At 43.2% G+C, this 23,313-nt stretch overlaps 1 long non-coding RNA gene across 1 annotated transcript in view; it reads right to left on the bottom strand.

The window, feature by feature from the left end:
* Nucleotides 1–20,955, bottom strand: part of LOC142602064 (uncharacterized) — a 39,116-nt gene extending 18,161 nt beyond the window's left edge. Inside the window, exons 1-2 of the long non-coding RNA XR_012835724.1 lie at nucleotides 20,727–20,955; nucleotides 19,626–19,758 (exon numbers count right to left, since the gene is read on the bottom strand). This is a non-coding gene — a long non-coding RNA (uncharacterized LOC142602064). The remainder of the gene's footprint in view (nucleotides 1–19,625; nucleotides 19,759–20,726) is intronic.
* Nucleotides 20,956–23,313: the final 2,358 nt, after the last annotated feature.

Below are 23,313 nucleotides of genomic sequence, written 5' to 3'. Positions count from 1 at the left end.
CAAATGTAATCAAAATCAGACCCCTGCCATATAGCAACTCTGTTTATCCTCTGTGATATCCTTTTGTGCCTTTCAATTATAGCTATGAACATAATGATCAAATTACACAGAAATTTTCAGCGAGGGCTGGATTTTTCCAGTTTTTCAAAAATAAGAGGATTTGCTTTTCACACTTTGGTACAATTTTATTCATGTCTGAATTGTATATTCTGCTAACACAGCAGAAATGGCCAAACAGTTTCCCTTAGAAGTACTGTACTGCAACATGACTGTTTTATCTCATCACTGAGGGCTTAACCCCACACCTTCTTAAACGTGAAGCTAAAAACCATGCTATTACCATAGTACTATCTCACAAAATGTTCTCAGCTCATGTCTTGGAGTCTTCTTGGTTTCCTACATCAAAGAACAGATGTAAAGGAATAGGTTTCTAGCAATAGGTCTTCTTTCTAGTTTCTGGGTTTCCTCTAAGTGGCTAGTGCATCCTCAGGTGTCTTAGTCTTGAAAGCTGGTGGTGACAGCAGATTGTCTGCCTGTAGAAGGTGAACAAGTTAACTAAGCATAGGAGACTTTGCCTACCTGGTTAAAGCAGGGAAGAAATTCTAGCTCAAGTGCCAAAGAAGCATGATGAGTATGGATTTGGGGACTAGACCATGTAAATTTTGCCTCCCTGACAAGGCCCATTAATGCATATGCATGAGGTCATTTGTCTAATAAATGTGCATTGCAGTGGGACTGAACTCATGGGGATTTTCCTAGCATTAAGGAAATACTCAGTAATTTCTACTGACCCTAGTTTCGCCCCCTGGAGAAGCGAGCAGAAAGCTGTGGGAGGTCCTCAGCCCTGCCAGGTGCTCCCTCCCACTGAGCGTGTGGCCTCACCCTCAGCGGGCGTGTTACACTGCTCGCTCTGCAGCGTGGCGTCTACCTCAGAGCACAGCCAAATTTGGTAATGACATGCCAAACCTGCCTGGCTTTTTCTCAGGTTCTAAGCAAAAGGTGTAGCTAAGGCTTTTCAAAAGCAAAGTTTGGACAACCCAAGCAGATTTTAAGCTAACAGAAGATTTTTTTTGAGTGTAAGGGGGAACCCACTTTTCGCTTCTACTTGACAGCAAGCTGGGCTTTATGGTAGGCCTAACATTAAAATGTTAGGTTTGTCCCCACCCCAAATGCAAAGGGCATTATGGTGTAAAGGCCACATAGGAGCTAGTTTGTGTGACTGCAGAGCACAACTTGGCCTTCCCCCGTTTTTGAAGGGTTTTTACATGGCAGCACTTTTTCATCTTGAACTCATGTGTGGGGAGAGAGGGGACACTGGCTGTAAAACAGTGCTCTGACTAGATGGTAAACATCTTGCAAGCCTGGCTTACAAATACTGCTCTGAACCCCACATGTGCATAAATTAAACTTTACAAGGACTTGTTACATTGTCCAAGGAATAAGTAGCATTGGAACAAGTAGGATTCAGAGCTACTGGCTTTGCAGTGAGGATGAAGATAAAGCTAAAGCAGCAGAGTTTTCTCTCGCATTTCTTCAGTGCCATGACACAAGTTGCCAGGCATCGGTTGTTTACTTATTTCCTACCCGCCCCAATACAGCGGAGACGACCTGCAGGTTTCCCTGCAGCTACGCAATATGATCCTTGGTTCTACACGGCCTGCTCCATTTGTGCAGCAGTCACTTCAGCCCAGCCAAGGTTATCAGTCCCTGTGTCTGCAAGGAGGAAGGTGGTCCCAAGAGAGTGGCAGGGCTTGACTCCCACCTTCTACATACCCCATGTTCTGAGGTGTTTAGCGCAGAGGGATCAGCTCTGCTCTCCGTAAGCCTCTGCCCACCTACTCAGTAGAGTATGATGGTGAGCTAGACATTGCAGGGCAAGAACTTAGGAAGGATGGGTAAGTTTTCTTCCCAATGTTTCTTTATTAACTAGACAGTACTGAAAAACTACCATTTGCTCTATTTGCTGTACAGCTCTGAGTATTTCCTAACAGGGTGTGACTAAATCCAGTCAATACTTAATCTGTAAAGTGACAGGGCTTATGTTCTGTGCTGCCAAAGGATCAGTTTACCAAGTCAATTGTCATGTCAGTTTGAGAGAGAATTGCTAATGCTTTTAATGATTAGGTTCTCTTCCTGATTAGTGCCCAGTTACGCTTTGAGCATAGTTTCCTCAGTAGCAATTTCACTACCTACATATATTCCATTACTGCCCTTACTACTTAATTGACATGTATGCACTTATTTCACTGTAGGAGTTTAGTTCTGGTTTAAGTGGAAGACACCGAATGTTAGCTCGGGTGAAAGCTCACTGAAGCCAGGGAGCAGACATCAGTCTTGAATTTGGCCTACAGTCTGCGGTATTAAGGAAAAAGGCCACAAGATGAATTGTTGATATATGTGGTTGCTGAATGGTATTTTCACCTCAAAGCAAACTTGAATCTTAGAAGAATGCAACTATTTCAGCTTTCTTGGATGATGTGCCAATGGTACAGCCTGAGGCTAATATGGATCATATCCTTCTTTTAGTTATTCTAGCACAATTTTATTGACTCAATGTGTTTAATGTCTCTCCTATCACCCTCATTAAGAAGAAATATCACAGATTCTAGATAATATTTTTCTGAACCAAATCCTTAGCAGAAGAAAACCAGGATGAACTACCTGAATATCCAAGCTCCATCTATGAGCTACAGATCTTGCTGTGTACCTACAATGTCTTGCTACCTGTTCGGAGTTACATCACTGTAGCTTGAGAACAGGCAACATGAGAAGAAAATTGACATTGCTGTTTGCTCAACCACATGCTGCAAAATTCACTCTATCATGTGTTAGGTGATCAAAAATGGAGATGGTACAAATGTCTAGGCAGATATTTACTGTCTACAGCAAAAAGAGGAAAAAATAAAATTATATTGCTTAATAGCTACAGGGGTATGTATGCATATATTATACATAATATGTACACTATATAAAAACACACATGCAAAGTGATAAATTAATTGCAGATGGAGTACAGTAAGCTCAGTCTCTTGAGAGTTAGACAGTAATATACAACACCACAACCACAATCTCCAAGCCACGAATCCACCATGCACATCCAACACAACTCAGGGCTTCTTAAATCATTATCCCAAATTGTAATGCAAACAGTGTACAGAAGGAAGAACAAAGAAAATAATTGACATGTTTACCCTAAGGCTCTTCCATAGATTAGAGAGAGAGGCTCCAGGGCTGGTATGTTATTTTCTTTGTTCTTTATCCTTTTGCTGGTTGTTTGCATTAATTTTGGCACTGGATGATTTAGAACACCCTTAGTTTTGATAGATGCAGGTGGCAGTGTGTGCATGGTTCCTTAGTAAATCATGTTACCAATGTGGATTTCTTTAAGTGGATCTGCTATCAAAAAGCTCTGTCTTAATTTGAAATGCATTTAGGTGATTAAATAATGTCTTAGAGCTGGATTAATTTGTCTTCTCTGATTTTAGTGGCATTCTAATTAAAGCTCCAAATACATAATTATATAAAGCAGAACAGTGAGCAACTTACTTACTTTCCCTCATTATAAATTAATGGTGGAGAGGCAGGGCAGAAATAACTTCACATGCAGGAGCACTGAGGGAGACTGTGGGTTTATAGATAGCAATTGGATACCACAGGGCTTGAAACTACCAGCTGTGCAGTTTGGGAATACCTGCACCAAAGGGTTCAGGTCACAGAGGAGGAACGTCACCATCACTGTCACAACAGCTGTTGCCTGTGGAAAAAGGACAAGGATGGGGTAGGTCTATAAGGAGGACTCTGTGGTTTAAAGAGAAATGTGTATAGTGGTCAGGCTGTTATCAGAAGAGTATTGAATGATGTGGAGGAAAAGAGTAACGGCAGTTACCAGAGGTGTGAAGGGCTTCAGTTGAAAGTTTGAAGGCACTGGCTGAGTGATAGTATGAGGAGAGGTGTACATAAATATTTGCAAGGGATTAACACCCAGTGGAGACTGGAATTACTTATCTAGGAACAATGGGATGAGCATGATAAAGTAGCCCTGTAAATGTGATACAGAGCAGTGCTGCAAGACGGTATGTAGAGCTATGTTGTTCAGCAAAAACAGGCACCAGAAACAAGACCTACCCCTGGAAGATGGTTCTTGGCTCAATTAGGAAGAACTTTTCCACACCCTAGTGAGGAAGAGGGGTTGCAAAGGAGGGCAATGGTTGCAGCCTCCAAATTCCCCAATCTACCTATCACCTCTCATCAGAAAGACCACCCAGGAAAACCACTACACAGGAAACCTCAGAGACTCTCTTCATTCTCTCTTCCAGGATTTTTCCCACATAAAGTGTGTGATCTTGTCATGTACACAGATACTCGCCTGAAATGCACTCATCTCTGAGTTGAATTGCAGCAGCCTAGTAGTAGAGAACTAAACACATGCTGGTGTTCAGGGCGGGGGAATGGGTCATGTGAGGGAGCATAGGAAATGCCGTCAAGTCTTATTTCCTACAGAACATGTAGGGTTTCAAGGTCTTTCCAGCTGGAGATGGAGGAGACTGAGAAGACAGCAGGAGCAAAGGAGAGATGCCCATAACCCCCAAACTACATGAAACAACAAGGAGTTTTTTGTCTTAATGAGTGAAGGATTAAGATGATCTTCCCTCATTCTGCATGTATCTTTCCAAGAATATATGGGCATGTCAAACTCTGGTGTCATACTCTCTCCAGAGAGAACAATTTAAAAAAATCAGTTCTGTAATATACGGATTATACAAATTAAATCCAGAAGGTTTACATTCTCTCAGCCTATTAATTCAAAGCCCTTGTAAATCTATGGGTGTTGATTGAGATACTTCTCACTCACACCCTATATAAATCATAGGAGAACTGGAACCAAAAATGTTAGCAGAAAGACAAATATTTCTTGTATCACCAACTGATAAAGAGTGGAAACAAGAAGTATGGGGCAATGGAGTGCAGTGCCTTCTGGGGACTGCTTTGTACTTTCCACAAGCATCAGCAACAGTGTCTTAAGGCATTGTGCAAATGCAGCCGTTGTGATGACACACACATCCTTAACATGATCCAAAGGCGGGAGATTGACATGAACATTGTTGCTCATTCAATATGGTGATGAAAGCTCCCGCCTACAATAGCGATCCACTGATTTCTTAAGGAATTTTCTAAGGATGAGAAAAATGCAAAAGACATTTATAAATTATTCAAAATCTCATGAAAGGCTTATGTGGTTTGTTTCTCTTACCTTTCTTTCTTTGAAAGATGAGGTTTGTTTTTAAAGGTACTTCTTCATGGGAAACTGCTGAATACCTCATCCTCCTCATTCAGGTCCTTAAAGTGAGTCATCTTCAGCTTTTAGCTTTCTTTCCTTCCTTGTTCCTGAGCCATTCAGAAATGCTGCTGTGTCTGCCTACTCTGTATTCTCATATCCACAGTGACCCTCTGTATCTAAGAGCCTTCCAACTGTTAAAAATATGCTGCCTTTCTCCTCTCTTCCTCCCTCTCTTTATTCTAAGACCACCAGTTTGTGACTTTCTTCATTTTGCCTACAACATTTGAAAGGACAGGATTTAACTTGGGGACAACCTGTGCTGAGCTGGGAGACTGGCTCTGCTGAGCTCCATGTTATGCTGCCACTCAAGTTTTATCCTGGTAATGGGTGCATCATTCCTCTTTTTGCTTCCAGAAAGTCTGTTACCACCTCCAGTCCTTGTCCCCTGGTTGAGCAGGCTTTCATGATGCAAGGTTGGGACATCTTGGCAGTGGTAGTGGTGATGGTGGGATTTAGTTATGGCCAAATGCACCAGAAGCAATGGTGCTGACAGAAAGCCTGGCAATAAGAACTGTTAGCCTGGCATCACTGCTCTGCCAAAACATGCATCTGTTGCTGCTGGGACCAGGGTCCCCGCACACCCAGAAGCTAGCCCTACTCCCACCCATTTCTCTCCAGCTTCTGCTTCTCAGTCCAGCCACTTAAATCCCAATGCAGTCAGCATGGCAACCCACTTGTGTCCAGAAAGACCTAGCCCAGATCTCAGCAAATATTAACCCATTTCAACTGGCCATGTTTTACGGGGTGGGGAGGGAGGGGAGGAGAGTGAGGGGATGAGGGTGCTGGAATGCCTCCCACCCCCATAAATATCATTCAGTGCAACACAGTGCAGTGTTGACTTTATTTCAGTCTTTTTCGTAAGGCACAAAAGTATGAGATCACAGCTATTTTGTATGAAATGTTGGCCTGTGAGATGGATTTTGCTGTTAGCAATATCAGCACTCAGCTTCCTCCTACTTTTATCTCACTCACCAGTGAATTCATCTAGTAGGGAAGTCTGTAAGAAAAATAAATTCAGGCTCAATTCTTCTGCTGGTATAAACTGATATAATTCATAGCAGTTAACATCAATAAAGGTCAACCTTTTTTGCTAAAACTTTAATGCTTGCTCTCATTTCCTTTTTTTTTTTTCTTTTTCTTTTTTTTTTCCCCCAAAGGCCACCCTTCAAAATGTAGTTGCTAAGATCATATTCTTTGCCCATCAATCGCCGAGTGTCAGCTCCTCCTACCCTCTTTGAATCGTTCCTCAGACTCCCTCAGCTTCAGGACATGAAGGTCAGGCTTTTTGTATCCACTTTGAATGCCCTCCACAGCCTGATCCTTCTGCCTACCTGCCCTTATAAAGGTTGCACTGTCAGAGGGTGCCTGAGTTCCCACCCTTTATGAATAGGAGCAAGCTGGAGAGCCAGTTGCCCTCTGCTCATTGGGAACCTCCAAATGAACAATGAACCAAGTCAAACTAGCCAACCAAACCAAATCGTAAACCCAACAGATTACCACACAAACTCTGCATGATTTCCAGAAGGGTTTGTTATGATCCATGAACCTGAAACAATTTCTAGCATGAAATACTCTCAAAAAACAAACCTGTGGCAAAATTGGCCTAGGAGACTTCAATGCAGTGGAGAGAAATCTCGATAATGTGTGGTGGAAATGGCAGTGAGCTATCAGTTTTTAGCAGATTTTCCCTTTTTCTCCCTGAAAGCCAAAGTAAAACTTGGAAGATATGATCTCATGCAAACCAAAACCAGGAGACAAGCTTTACTATGGCTGCAGAAAGCACACCAGAAAGAGCTGCAGATCCCCCAGCACAAACTCCCCATGCTTCCCTCTACCTCAGGAAGGACACCAGGCATGGAGTTGGGCAATCAGCCCAGAGGACCGGAGAGCAAAGGGACAGGATATCCATAGGATGCCATGGAAGCTCACCTTCGTAAAGCTTCATCTACCCCTGCTCTCTGGGCTTAAACCTGAGGCCCTGGTGCTGCCAGCTGTGTGTGCTGTCATTCCTGGCTGGGCCTTTACCTGGAAATTAGGAGATAGGAATGGAGTATGAGAGGGAGGGAGGAAGCTGGTCCAGGCCAGCTCTTAGCCTGACACGTGCCCTAGGCTATTATCCACATCACTGGACTTTTTTTCATTCTAGGCAAAGGACATACATAGATTTAAAGCAATGGAGGATTTGTTAAAAACTCTTCTGAATGAGTCAGATCAGATCTGTTCTCTTTTCTATTCCGTCTGCTTCTTACAAAGAGTCTGGCCATGTTAATTGCCAGTGCTTCCCCCCACCGCCCTGTTACTACCTCATTTAACAAGCATGAAGAAAAATGTCATTTGGTTGCACTTTAGACACTAGCCAGAAGTGACAATAAATTTAATGCAGAGTTTTGGAATAAAGCAAAAACTATTTCTGAAGAATGACAGTATGTGCAAAGCGTAAAGCTTGAAGCTTAGCAGCTAAATTCTGAACCCATGCGATACTATGCTGCCCTGTGTCATTAACAAGCTGCCAAAATGACAGCAAACTGGATTATCTCCTTCATAATGTAGTCTGTTCAGCACAAAATAAATGACTGCTGACTTTTAACAATGCACAGCACCATTACAGTGAAACTGTGCTGTGACCAGGGGCAATCCTACATGGGATTACCTTGGGAAATGAAGCTGCAATTAATCTTTTCTAGCTACACATGTTACTCTAGGTTCTTCTTATCAAAATCATCTAATTAAACACTGCATTACTTCCAGTTTCGTGCCAGCCTAACTCCCTTGATGTTATTGGAGTAATACCACTATCAACTTGGAGAAACACAGGAGGGAAGCAAGGCATATTCCCCAGAGCAACCACATCACCATAGTTTCTCCCACTCAAAGGGTGTCTCAAATACACTTTCTGGCCACCATCTTCCATGAGAAATTCAAAGTTTAATTCTTGTGCTCTTAGACTGCAACCCCTGAAGCTTACGTTGTTAACCAAACAAACAGAAGTATTTGTGTCAGAGGAGAATGATGACAGATCTTTAAACAGCAACTGTCTGTTGTTTTACAAAGCTTCTTGTTTACACTGAGTCATAAAGAAACTGTGTAGAGATCTGGTGTTCTAGCTGATCATGAAACTGAGCACGGAAATCCAGCTGAGGGCTTAGCAGAGCAGGACTCCTTCTCACACCTTCAAGTTGAAAGATTTAAGGAGTTGTTTGTTCAAGCCTAAGTAAAACATCTTGCACTTATCTCTACTGAGTTTCATCCTACTTTCTCCAGTTTGCTTTTCTAAGCTGATGAGTTAATTTTCAATTGCACTTCTCACCCTGATGCACTGCAGGTCTCCCAGCTTTGTGTCTTCCACAGATCAACCAAACACCATCTCTACCCACCCTCAGTATCACTACCGAAGACAGAGTTGTGTCAGAGCCAGAGCTTCAGCTGTCCCCTTTTCAGGACATCCCTTCAGCTGGGCAATGAGCTGCCAATGACTGTGCCATCAAACTGCCCCTTTAAAGCCACATTTCCACCAGAAAGAAGGGTCCCAGCTATGGGTGTTGGCTGGACCTTGGAGAGTGTCTCAGTGGGCACCTGCCAGGCTCACCTGGGTCTGCAAAACAGCGCAGGGCAGAAGGATGGGCAGCATTGTACCTCATACAGTAACTCTACCTTGTGTTGGGCCCATATGTGTTCTTTGGGAAGCCCCAAAAACGTTAAGAGATCCCATTCTTCTCCCTGTGGGAACAGGCACAGTAAACAGCTTCTCCAAAGAAAACAACCAGCTGTGGTTGTTTTCCCTTTCCAGGAGAATGAAGGTAGTGTTTTTGTACACGAGTTGGGTGCATAATGCCAGGCAGGCCCAGGCAAGCAGGCTGTGTTGCATGTTCACCTGCTTTTTTGGCCCTTCCATGGACGCCAAGCGCACACGCACGCTGGCTGCCTGTTACAGCATCAGCTAGGCCATGGTTGCCTCCAGATTCGGGAGGTGCAGGCTGCTGCCCGCCAAGCATGCGCCCCCAGCAACCCAGCCCCTTTGGCAAGGCGGGTGTTTTGCTAATTTTCTGCCTGCACGTACACATCTCCCCGCGGGCACTCAGCTTGTTTGGCTGCATCCAAACCACCGGCACCTTGGAAGAGTCACAAGGCAACGGCTGCCCACCTCCCTGCCAGTTGCCTCAACAATTCTGTCTATGTATGACCCCCAACTAAGAATTCATCATGTAGCAGAGTTGATGCGATCTGAGAGGGGATACAGATGCCCAGGGTCAGCCAGAGGTGTTCTTCCTACCCCATCCCTGTATTAGAAGAAACACCTGACTACAGAAGAAAAGACTCCAGATCTCAGTCCTTTATCTCTTCAATTGGAATCTGGAATAAAAACCCCAAAGAAACTCTTGGATGATCCAGATTAAGGTGTCTGATATGCTTATTTAAATTATAAATCGTGGAGGGTGGTATGTGAATGGGGCCTGGGGCAATAGGGTTTTGTCTGTGATGGGGGTACTAAATAAAATATAGAGGCCAAGATTTTCAAAAGCAGTTAGGTGTTTTATTAAGACTTAATAGTAGATCCCTGTGAGTAGCAGGATTTGCGGCATCTTTCTGGGTGGCAATGCAAACAGTTTGGTTTTTTTTTCAAAAGGACTCTGTGCTCTGCCCCAATTAAAGGTATTTCTGCTCTGCTAAAACTCCACCAAGATATCACCAGAAAATGTCACAATAGGATGCACTGAATTTAGAGGTGAACATTCAGTTTTCATCTTCATGATACATTATTGACGTCTTTCTGCATCTCCTTATGCTTGGGATTGGTCCTCCATGTTGCTGCACTCAGTGGGAAATTGTAGCTAAAATGGGGGCAATTTGGCTGAAATATATGCTGTGGCTCCCCTGGTTTTCCATGGATACAGTGCTGTTCAGACGCAGGTGCCTGAGTTTTCAGCAGAGGAATGGTCCTGTTACAGACTGAGCTGCTGAGCCAGCACCTGAACTCATGAAAATTCCTTTCACCCTTTTTGGTTCTTTAGCAAAGTTTCATTCACACCAATGACTAAGAAGATATTTTTACTTTTGCACATCTGTCCTTGATCTGTTGAGTATTTGTCTTCCAACCGAAAGGCCATGTGTCTGCAGGTATGTGCAGGACAGTTTTGCCTAGTTGCCATGCTGCCTTGATGTCATTGGCAGAAAAAAGATTTATTGCTGCAGCTCAGAAGTCTGAAGAGCTTAATGACAGATATAAAGCCCAGCAAGACTGCAGTCCAGGATCTTGATTCAGTTCTGGGCTAATAAAAATGTTCTACATGCATATTTCACATCCAACCAATTGTCCATCTCTTTTTCCCTGCTTATGTCCCAGAGGTCACCAGAGAAGTATATGCTATCCACTGAAGTAAAACCTGCATCTTTTTAATGTCAGGTACTGGTTTGATGACAGACAGTTGGGATAATTCCTGGAGACCGCAATACACCTGAAAAGCTGAAAGGTTGGAGTCTGAGCTATGGATTTGAGGTGTTCTAGCTAAAATGCCAAACAACTCATATCTTCTGTAAACCAAATAGCAAGGAGAGATCTGGATCACATGCACATGCATACACTCAAACTGGTTGGTGATAGTAGCAGAGCATTCCCTGCCCAGGAACCAGGAATAGCTGCACCCCTTTAAAATGACCATGACTGAAGTAGCTGTGCTAGGAAAAGTATCCCCTAGAAGCTTGCTGTTGAGGGATTAAATGAATATTAATTCCTTCTTGGTACCAGGAGACTGGAGAATTGCATAATAGGGCATACCGAAGAGTTTCTGAAGAGGAAGTGAATCAAAGTTTGTTATTTTCAGCGCAGCCAGAACTGTGTTTTCTACCACTCCTTGGGGGGGGGGCGGCGCACAGGGATGATTTACCCAGCATAGTTGTGCTACAGGAATCACGACCAGGATCTGGAACAAATATCTCAATTGCGACATCCTAGCAAGAAGCTTGTTCTAACAAGTAACTATTTTGAGAAGAGGAAACAAAAAGAACAAAAGTTGGCAAGAAGAACCACTTCATGCGGGTGCTCCTTTCTGCTCCCTGGGTCTTGCAGACCTGGCTGTGCTGTCGGGGCTCCTGCTCCCTCCGCTCTGCCAAAACAACCTCCCTGTCCGTCTCAGGCACTCCTGAACACCCACAGTCTTTCTTAAATGTGCTCCTTTGCCTCTCCACCCTCCACTGAGCCTGGGTTCCCTTTCAGCTGCTGGCACTCCCGCATGCTGTTCTGCACGGTGTGGTTGCACGCAGCTCTCCTTCCCCAGCTGCAGTTTTCCCTGTACCATTTGTCTCCTAATGCTTCAGCGTCCAGATGCACTGAGGGGTATTGCACCACGTACTTCAGGCAACACCGCCTGCCTGTTGCTACCCACAAGTTCTGAAATATTCGTGTAGGGCTTATCTTGCCAGTGCCCGGAGTCTCATTTGGTCATTTACATCTGGACAAAGGAAACATGAGGTGGCTGTGATATATGACCAAATGTGAGCAGCTGTAAATTGACAAGGGCCATTTGTCACCATTATTAATCCCCTGAGTCACACTGCCTCCAGGTATTTCCTGTGTCACCACTATTTTTATTTCTTCACAAATAAAGACTGTAGACTTCAGTTTGCTCCTGCTCACATCAGGCTTGACTCAAGCCTCTGACAAGCAGAATTACACCAGACCTGCCCTGGCATGGGGCAGAAACTGCATCCTACGTTTTGCACCAGTTTGCAATTATTATGAAATGTACGTTGGTGCTGAAGTAGTAAACAGCATCAAGAACTAAATAATCTGATATTAACAGCCTTTTGAAGACTGACTGTGAAAACAGACCATCTATTACCTTGAATATTTCAGAAAGGTTGGATTCTAGGTTCAGGGCTGGCTTTTTTTTCTTCTTCTTTTTTTTTCTCCCCCCTCACTTACTCACTTAATGCTATCTAACATCAAAGGAAATACTTGCTAGCATTATCCTGAACAAAATCTCTGCAGGTGAGGCACAGCATATGACAGGCAGTGCAAAGTGCAGTAGCCTGTAAGTGTGAGACCCATCCGGACCTTTGACATTAGCCTGAGGTTTGCTAAGTCACCTACTTAGATGCATGGCAAAATGCTTCACACTGAAGTAGCTCTCAGTTGCTTTCCACTGGCAACTGATGGTAAAATAATTAATGTTTGTGATATTTATGTGGAAGGCTTTTAAAATATGAGCAGGCAGGATTTGGTTACTACTGGTTGGAGCGTACTAGCAAAATTTAACCTTTCTCCCAAAATCTTATAGTATGGTTTTAAATTTAAATTGAGATCTTTACTAATTAGCATTTGCTTTGAGATCCCTATACTGCAGAGCACAAATGTGAAGACAGAGAAAATCAAGATAATTGTTCCCTTGCATAATAGGCTTCTGATTAAGCAAGCCGGGCACACATTGAATTGCAGTGACCCGGAGCCCTTATCTAGCTCTGACAATACAGCACAGCTCTGACTAAGAAGGGTTTCTAAAACTCAGGCATCGAGTACTTGGTGAGACAATGTTAAAGAGGGTGCCTCGGATATACCAGCGTCTCTGAGTCACAGGAAGGGACTGCAGAGTGTTAGTGACTTGGTTTTATAGTCCTGTGGTTACGTTCATCTGCTTAAGTGATATTCTTCCTTTCCTCAGACACAACAAGTGACCACTTGCCAGCTACTGACCATAGGGAGAAAAACATGTCAAAGCGGGAACCCAAAAGGACAAGAGAATATTTTTGCTCCGTGCTGCATATCCTTTGAGAAAAGAGGCTTCAGGAACTTGGCTGAAAAAAAGCCCACACCATGCACTCCCAGGACTCAAAGGTATCAGATGGAAATCAACTAATTCTGTCTCTCACAGCTAAAATATTCTTATTCCTCACCAAAAGGCTTTTACAAGCCTTTAGAGGTTTGCAGTCAATAGAAAATATCTTTATAGAACTGGCAGTTTTCTGACAAAATATTTTATTTTGGTTAACCATTCTGTGCATTCTCTGGAAATTCGGGGTGATACAGATACCACATCTGGCTATAGTTCAGGTTTTCTCTTTGTCCTGTGTTGTGTTAAACACTGACACCGGCCATCACATCCACAGCACCAGGCAGTATCTCTCAGGGATTCACTCAGCCGTTCAGCCCAGAAATCATCCCACTCTCTTCCCTCTGGAGCCCAGCAGCTCGATGACCCTGGTGGTTTTACCACTCTCCTGCCAGGGAACGGGGAGTTTTCTGGCTAGGGGGAGGGTTTGAGAAATTAAGCCTCAGGCAGATACATCATTACATTCATCTGTTCAATATGCAGTGAGGTGAGAAATGCCCTTATGCACCGTATTTCAGTGTGGAGCCTTTCCCAAAAAGTTTCTTCATTTTCTCCTCTTTCCTTGCTATGCTCACTGAGTGGGAGCTGTTTTTCTGCTCCTCAGAGTTGTAGAGCTACTCCTGCCCAGTGCCCATCCCAGCACACCCAAAACTCTGGCCCACAGGGCTATCACGTGCTTGACTCTGCTCCCATCTGCACCCCACTCAGCCCCATGCAGCGCTGTTGATAGCAGCAGGGTTGCTCTCTGAACAGGGCAGCCTTTGGGATCGCATTTGGCATTACGTGTGCTTGACCTTCAGATTTTTCTGATTCCTGAATTCTCCCATCAGGTCAAGGTTTCAAGGCATTTCACACTTGCACCAGTGTGACCTTCTATATATTGAAGGCCTTTTCCTTCCAGAAAGATGTCCAGAGTTCAATTAGGGAATATTCAGAGGTGAAGAGTTCATGGTTTCCTGGACAGTTTGCTTCAGTGATTAATAGTTTTGACCATTAAAACTGCTGGCCTTAAGTTTTTTGGTTGAACTTGTTTCACACTAATTTCCAGGCACCCATTTTGTTGTACCTGTAGCTGACTTTGTACCTAGCGTTTTCTCCGGTCACCTCTGAAATTCCTGTTCATGGACTGAAGTTGAACACCTTAAGCATCTGCCCATCAGGCATGCTTCCCAGCCACAGTGTCCTTCTTTTTTCCTGCACCCATTTTGAAGTTTTCTACCTCCTCTTGAAGGCAGACACACTGTCATCCAGTACAATAATGCAACGACATTAGGAAGACACAGACAGATGAAGCATCTTTGTGGTAAAGCTAAAGCAACTGAGCCAGCCTGTAGTTCCTTTGCAACATTTGCTTTAGGTCTTGGCCTCACCCAAAGCTTTCTCAAGGAAACCAGAACAGGGTAAGGTGTTGATTTGGCTATTTATGTGAAAGCCCCCGAAGTCCTGGTCACTGAGGATCCTATGTTTGGGCTCACACTTGGCCCTTCAGAAAGAGCAGTTGAAGCATCCAAGAGAAGAATTTGACCAGAGGGAGTATACATTGAATTTGACCCGACGGAGTAATTGTATACTCCTAGTGCAAGGAGTATACATAGTAATTATGTGCTCCTGAAGTGTACAATGCTTGGTAATTATAAACAGCAGATCCAAAAATATCATTTAACACGTGTGCTGTTTTTTTAAGGAAAAATAATGGTGAATTTACTTTGTGATTATATGGTCCTTACCACATACACTTTCTGCCAGTATTTGATACTTACTATGTCATTAAATGGTCAGCAATTGCTTTGGAGGCAAAGACTGCTTGGAAAATTGTTCCCTGCAAAATGGAGCATTATTTAAAAATCATTAACATTTTTCACCACAGCATTTTTCCTAAGGGAAGATATACAAGTCTTGCAATTTGACTTTAGTCTGCATTCTTCTGGAGATGTGTTGTGTTCCTGTTGTTCTGAGAAAGCACAATGATGCTGCTCTGAAACTCCTTCTCTTGGCTTTGATCAAAGTTTCTCTCCATCCATTTTCCTCTCTAAGTCCTTCCCTCCCAAGCCAGAAATAATAATTGAAAGCTGATTGTAATTTTAAGCCAACAATATCCCTGATCCTCATGAAGCCAATGGATGTGGCAAAGTTCCCATTGACTTCAATAGTCCAAGTTTTAAGGATCCTTGCCATGTGGATGGAGTAACTCCACCGAAGTCAATAGGGTTGCACGGAAGATGCCTGGGTACAATAGCAGCAGAATCCATCCTAGCGCTAGGAGGATCTCTTCCAATTTCTTCTGACCAGGCCTTATCTACACATGCATGCACACACACACACCAGAGCAGAGCTTGCAGTCCGTGTGCTCTCTTTAGCTTTGCCAGCATGTTTTGTTATTTTGTTTGATTGCTGGACTGCAGCAGAGAAACATGAATCAGCCCAACCTGGCATGACTGCAAATTAAAGAAAAGGTGGCCTGAAAGGAATAAAGAGGCACCTTTATTCAGCATATTCTATATCAAGACTTGCAGGGCTCTAACTAGAGTAATTTTATGGCTCCTAATGTAAATACTAAATTCCTATTTAGCTCTTCTGCTTTTGCTTGAGTTTTCTATTTATTCCAAGGAGCACTGAAAATATTTTGATGATGATTCATAATAATGTGACACCAGTTAAGTTATAAGACTGGAATTCACTCATTTTCAAAAGACCAACAGAATGGCTGTACATTACTGTGTTGTCAAAATAAGGCTCATAGGAGACTGTGGTAAAGCACGCACCCTGTGCTGGCTGCCTACACAGGGGAGAATTTCATCCTATTCTTTTGCAGATCTTTGCCAGCTTCGCAATCTTCAGGACAAACTGTACCGAAAAGCAATGCATGCATGCATGGAAGACACGACTCTCATTAGTTTCCTGTGGTCATGGTATCCATCCCTAAGTCTGCAAACAGAATCTGTCAATTTGTAATGGCTCCTACCACATCTTGTTTTCAGGCCTGGTGAAAGCAATGAGTAGTTTCTGAAAGCAAAGACCAGGCGGCTAATGGCAGCTTGGGTGGAAAAAGAAGGTATGAACACAGCACCTTAGCCACAGAATTACTTGCTGACTGGTGGGTGCAAACAAGTGATTTTAATAGCTACAACGCTGGACCACATGGGATAGTTCAAATGCTAAATGTCAGACTAAAAACATTTTGTGGACTGGATTCTTTAATAATAATAATATTCCTCCTCTCAAAGCCACATGCTTTCTTTAGCCATTTTCCTTTTGAGGAAAACCACCCTTTTTCAGATGTTTCTCAGCTGATGGATTGCTATATCACCCGTCTCAGAAAATGGATGCATCCTGCCTGTGCATGCCTGTGTCAGAGGAGTGAGTTTTAAAATAGGTGTCTCTATTAAAAATACTTCCTGATTATATGGCAATGCAAAGATACTTAAGGGGTTCAAAGTAACTATTCACCTCAGGCATCTTTGTCCAGGTCCATGTAATACCATAAACTTTTTTCCCTGGAACATGTTTTTTAATTGCTCAGGACAACCACTTTTTTTGGGAACCCAGTATGGCCACAGAATTACTGCTCTCAAATGCTTGTTACCAGCTGAGACAAAACCTAGGCTTTGAGGCACCTGTATTTTATAATATTGCTAAAAATACCATGTGAGCCTTTGGGTTTCTGCCTTTCCCAGCTCATAAGATCCCAATTCTCTCTGCTCTCCCACAGAGAACAAAGTCTACCCCTGTTTAATTTGCAAGAAGCTCCAAAAAGCATCACTGCAAGCTCAGCCAGCAGCAAAGCCAGCAGATCTGCTCTTAAAATAGAAGCAGCAAGAGAGATGGGTGATGACTCACAGCTTAGCTCTGCGCTTGTTTATAGTGGCACAAAACAAGAGTAACTCCCTTGAAATTGGTGAAGTTAACACCCTTTCAAGTAGCCACGCTTCTTGAGCAATTTTAGATCAACCTACACTGGTTTGGCATGATTCAGTTTTGATATTAGATTGAATCAGCTGGTTTACAACTCGGTGGAGCTCCAATGCATCCTAATCAATTAAGAGTAATGAGTGCAACTGAGCTGAAGTGCACTGGTGCAAACAGTGCCATTGCTTGCGTGACACAAACTCTGCATCATGCAGTCTAGGACTCCCCCAAAGAGAAGTTCCCCTGCAGTCACTGGACGGATATCTGTTTAAAATGAGTGGTAAAGAGTTGGAAGATAGCTTGACTGAGGGATGAGTGAGAGTGATTTGTTGTGTTTCTTACATTTCCATGGGATCACACAACACAATTTTTGCAGCCTGGCTAGATCCCTAGCTGGGGGAACTTGCTGAGCACAAGGGTGGGTTGAGGATTTTGCTTGCTTGTTTGTGTTCCTCTGAAAAGGAGGTTTCTCATTAAGAGTTTATGGGAAATTCAGTTATAATAAAGATGTTTCCATTTTAGTGAAAATATTCACTAGGGGAAAAATATTTCTCAGCCATCTGTACCGTGCGCTTTCAGTTCCTGAAGTAAAGAAAGGTGCTTGATGTCCTGTGGGAAGTCCCAGAAGAGGACTATATAGCATATGCAAAACAACCCCAAAAAGTTTGGCAACAGACCTACGGCAATCAGAAGCACATAAAAAGCTCTAAATAATGCCCAAATTACTGAGCTATCCACTGTCATTAAGCCCATGTAGAGGCTGATGGAGGTATTCTGCTGATTCAGTAATGTAGGATGTTCTGGCCAGACCCCCCACTTAGATTTCTGGGCCACCTCATAGCAAGCAAAAGAAGTTATCAGACATTGTTGATTGTCCACTGAGGAGTGGAAATGAAAACAGCTAAACATCTGCTATTCTTCACAGCATCATTACAGTTCAGCTATGCAATTCACCTAGCTAACTTCTGTGCAAACAAAATGGTGCCAGCGTTTCCAATATTATAAATCAAGGTTACAAGCTGAAATGCTGTTAGAGATGCTATAAATAAAGATAAGTATATGTGGGGTGGGGGGCAAGCTAATAAAAAAAGATCCCACATCTGTGGGGATTTTTGCTGTTGCTCAAAGGGATGGGATTCAACAGACACAGATGTTCCTTGCCTGTTGTTGCCCCCGCCCATACATTTTAAACAATGTCCATATTTAATTGAGCATTCTTAATGATATTTTCCCAAGTGCTTTTGAAAGGTCTGTTTATTTCATTTTTCCTTGGCATCCAGTTGCTAATTTCCTTATTACTGAGGACTCTATCACTCACAGGAGGTCTAGATCTCCACTGCTCCCGCATTCAGTAGATTTTAAAGTTGATGTGGCAGGATACTATCCGTTGAGATATGACGGGGTTTTTTTCAAGTAATTATGGTCAGATTGTGCCTTGAGAGATGTATGTGGGAAAAGTCAATGCCCAGGTTTCATCCCCTTTGGACCAGCAGTGAGCAGCATGCAAGCACTGTGCTGTGCCTGACTCCACACCTCCTTTTCAGCCCATCTGCATAGTAATTTGCTGCCAGCAGAAAATGGCAACTTGCGGGCTTCCCTGCATTTGGCTACTGCACTGTGGAGCTGAAACCTTGAGAAAAAGGACATGTGGGGCTTCTGTACAACTGTGTGTAGAGTGGGGGGTGGATGCTGGACCTGGGGCAGATCAGCTGCTTGTAATCCCCAGCGAAGGCCCTCGGCACGGCTTGCCTAGCCACTGCATTGAGTGAAGGGGCGACCCTCACCTGGAGTCTGGGCTACATCACATGGACCTGCTCTGACATCTTTGTGGAGCCACAGCAGGGGAACGGAGGGCCACAGGGAATCAAGCCCTCATATGTCTTCATAACTTCTACTACTGTTATTTTGTGCATCTTTCAGCCGGACTCTAAGCCCCACTGCTGACCTTTAAAGTCAGATATATAGGGCATATGAAAGGCAAAGGAGGCCAATGACACTTTGGAAATGAAACTGCTTTCACAAATTTAGAGTTGCTTTCCTTTTTTGCTAGAGCATTGCCCAGCCAGCTCTGGCCTGTGACCCCAACTCCAGGCATCAGTGCACATCTGGAGGTCCTGGGGTGGGCACTGCTCCACAGCCAGTTCTTGTCTTTGTGCTCATGGGAGGGAGGAAGATGATGAGGGACTGCTGAGATACCCCGGACAAGGGAGAAGCTGCTACCTGAGGAGCATGGCGCACAGACATTCCAATGTCTCTGCAAGGAGTCAGCCTGAGTCACCCAACCTCAGCTCCTGGCAGGTCACCCACATTTGGGGCTATCAGCCCTAAGAGCCCTGGTCCAGGAGTGGGGTGGTTCCAGGACACCAGCAAACAGGATGCATCACGCGTAAGATTAGTGTAGATAAGAGCACGAGACTGTCTAGTTCTCCTCAGAGGAGCAATGTCTTTGTTAAAAACAATGAAATTTTTCTTGACAGAGTGTACAGTTTTAGGATCTATGCTGGGATGACTGAATAAATTCAAACTTTAAATTCAAACAGTTGAAAGGCATCACTTACCAGATACAGACAAAGTCGGTGAGAAAGTAACAGACACTTTTTATGTCTTTATTCTTCTTTATGGCTCTTTCCATCAATTTCAAAGAAGTTATCACCTCCTTGAAATTCAGCAGTGCTGGAGGGCATGATCGAGCTGAGGCCAAATAATAGGACAGAATTTTTTTAAGGGGAATGAAGACGTGAAGCATTGGGAAGAAGCTATTCAATCTGCTCTGCTTCATGCATTTCTGCGGGCAATGGATGTGGCTAATACTGATCAGAGGTAGGGGAAGCATGTTTTAAATATGTAAAATATATATTAAATGTGCTTATGTGCCATAAGGTGTATAATCAAGAAGAATTGTTTGCTGAAATGTATGGTTAGCACAGCTTAGATGTAATTGTTATGGTCAGTGTTATGCTCTACTTGCAATACCATTACAATCCCTTTAGTTGCCCACGGGAAACTTGGGAAGGAATTTAACGCTATCTGGATGAACACAGGAGAAGGATTTGCCCTCATGAGCTGGGCAGTTTTTATTACCCAGGACTAAACTGCAGTGTCACTGGCATTTCTTTAATTTTGAAATGCCACTTACTAGAAAAGTGCAAGCACAGGAAAAGCTACCTGATAGATATTGTGTATGCCTGCAAAGGAAGGCTCTTTCTCTTTTTAATGAGCTAAAAAGACCCAAACCCGTTCATAATCCCAAAACAGGATTGCACATTTAATCTAATTATGCACTAGACTCTGGAAAATCCTGAGAGTTTCCTGTTATGCTGTTTGGCTTTAGCCATCATCTAGGTTGAAGCCTCTGAGCTCACTTCAAGGTTCTGTGACACCATGGATCTGATTCAGCAAAACATTTAAGTATACACTCAGCCCAAGCACTTTGAGGACTGGCATCCTTGTTTGGCAATACTTTTAAGCACTTACAGAATTTTAAGCATATACTTAAGTCCCTTCAACTTCACTGAAGCATAAGACCTACATAAGTATTTTGTTTAATGAAAGTATAAGTGATTAGAATATCATAAATGCAAACTGATTTTTCTCTGGTTTGCATTGCTAGCTTCTATTCTAAGTAGCCCAGCTTGTCAGATCTATTTGTTTATACGCACTTTAAATGCAGAGCTGTGTGTGGGAACTCTACAATTAAATTCTCCATTCTGTTTGTTTGATTTTCCCTGCAGATGTGGAGGTTCCCAGCTCTTTTGGGAAGGATTTAGCACAGCAGTGAAGCCAGAGCAGGGCCACGAGTCAGGTTCACTGGATGTGACAGGAGCAGATGAGTAAGCTAAGCTCTGTTTCAGCCTTCTTAGGCAAGATTTGTGCATCTAGTTATTTGTCTTTGGCTCTAATCTTGCAAGCCACATGTGAGCAAGTAATCCTCATCCACTCAAATATATCCTTGAAGCTGGTGGAAGCAGCCGATGCACAGAAAGTTTGCAGGGACTGACCGTTACATAAGCAAAGAGAAGAGGAAAGAGGGCAAACCCAATCCAAAAGGGATCATGTCCATCTGCCACTGAAGTCAGCGGCACTTTACCAACACCCTCAGCAGAAACAGACTCAGTGCCAAAGGAGAGGCTGGACCTCTGCTGTTTGTGCCATCCATATAAGCAAGCAGAATGATTGCTTTTCCCAGACTATTGTGGCATGAAATAAATGAGCTCAGGCAAGACCATCTACAAATCCCTTCTTTGCAGTGTCTTTTATGAGGCTGGGCAATTATATAGGAATTACTTCTCAGCCTGATTTTTCTTGTATAAGACAAAGACGACAGGCAAGAAACAGTACAATAAAGCTAACTTTGAATGAACAGTTATTAAGAGTTTCGGCACTCTTGTTAGTGTGCAATGTCCTTACAGGCTGGGTCCTTAGGGAAAAAGTTACACGGAGACATCAGAGGACAGTGGAGCTGTGGTGGCTTGCTCTGAATCTCAGCATATATCATGTTCTCGCAGTGCTGGCCGGTGGCTATACAGACTGACTCAGGGCTTTGTTCTCAGTGCCAACCCTATCCCAGTGCTTTCTTCTGGAAAAAAAGAAGTCATAAAATTTCAATTGGCCTGAGTAAAACAGATAATAAAAGAAATGGAAACAGAGAAAGGCTGTTATTGCCAAGTTTTGAAGGAATTAATACAATGGCACCTGAAAAATACAAGGAAGAAGTTTGACTCTGTCAGAAAACAAGTTTTGTACTGCAGAACTGTTGTGTTACGTCTGTGAGAAGAGCCCAGGCTGCACAGCCCATGTGTGAAAGTATCTCCTACTAGTCCTCCCCTTTAGCGGAGGAGTCCATCCTAATTTCTCCCTGACAAAAAGACAGCTTGATACTTAAAGCTGCAGGATGATGTGTTAGCTGCTGGGAAATCTGGCGGCTACGATGAAGCGGGAGGGATTTTGGCATTGGATCATGCCCCACAGGAGAGCAATTCCACCCCACAGCTTGGCCAGCAAGAGTTTTAAAGACGGATCCTTTCTCAGGATATGCTTAGGAGAAAGGCCATCCTGGAGGAGCTAAAGCCAAGTGGTAAAACTGTACCAGCTTCAATAAACTATGTTGACAGAGACATTGATCTCAGCACTAAAATGAAAAGAAGATTAATCTAGCTTTGCTGATGCTAATGCACTGGGGAATCAATTAGTACAAAGGGACTGCAGAAAGCCCTAAAAACTCTCACTATACAGAATTCTTGTCAGAAGGTTCTTTCAGGAAAGACCAAAACACCTAGGAAACCAGCAGCTTTTAAACAGATAGAGGTACACAGACAGGTCAGCCAGAGGAAGAGAAATACTACTTTTTCCTCTTAGCTTTAGATGGGTTTACCCTTGAACAGAGCTGGTCAGCAATACCAAACACCATCTGTAAGAGGAAGGGTAGCTAAGCACAGGACAGGCATCAAAAACACCCCAACTGTACACCCATCATCTTAGCTAGATTATCTTAAAACTGATTTAATCTCAGGCATCTTGAGCAATTTATCTGAAAAAAATCCATATAAAATGTTTTGTTGCCCTACGCTTCTTCCATAGTCAAAGGAGAGAGGATCATTCAACTCATCTCTTTCTCATGTGCAGCCTTGGGTGATGGCTGAGGGAGCCTGGTTGGGGAAGGGACTTAAGCCCTGCAAATTGGGTCAGGGCTGTTTCCCTGTCTTACATTCTTCTCGAAGAACGATAATACCTCTTGGTCCCACTCTTCCTTTGATTTTTCTACCTGATTATAGAATCTTGAAACAGCTAGAGATCTCTGGCTGTTACACTAATATATACCGTAAGTTAGCCACGTTATTATGTTCACTAGCAAATGTCCCTGCGATATTGTGGCCACAGTTCCAGGGGCCTTAACTAAGTCATATTTGTTCAGAGGCATCTTGACAATATAGAACTGAAATATGTTTAGCTTCACACCCTTGTTCATATTCCTTATTAGGTATGTGTATGGGGTTCTTTGTATTTTTATTTACACTAGAGTCTGACTTCACTTGTGTGAATATCCTCTGTGTATTTGTTACATAGTGGTAAAAAGAGGGCCTAAATCTTTAAATGATGAAAGGAAACAAATACAGTTTTCTGCTTGCAGAAGTTATGGACCGCACCAGCTCCTATTTTCATGAAAATGGTGGGAGGAGGTGAGGAGAATTTCTAGAAAACCATATTTTACATGGATTTTGTTTATATTTCCATTTTTTCCCCCTCAGA

This window comes from Balearica regulorum, chromosome 1 (assembly GCF_011004875.1).
Source record: "Balearica regulorum gibbericeps isolate bBalReg1 chromosome 1, bBalReg1.pri, whole genome shotgun sequence".
NCBI classification, from domain to species: domain Eukaryota; kingdom Metazoa; phylum Chordata; class Aves; order Gruiformes; family Gruidae; genus Balearica; species Balearica regulorum.
This window is presented reverse-complemented; position numbering and strand designations above follow the sequence as displayed.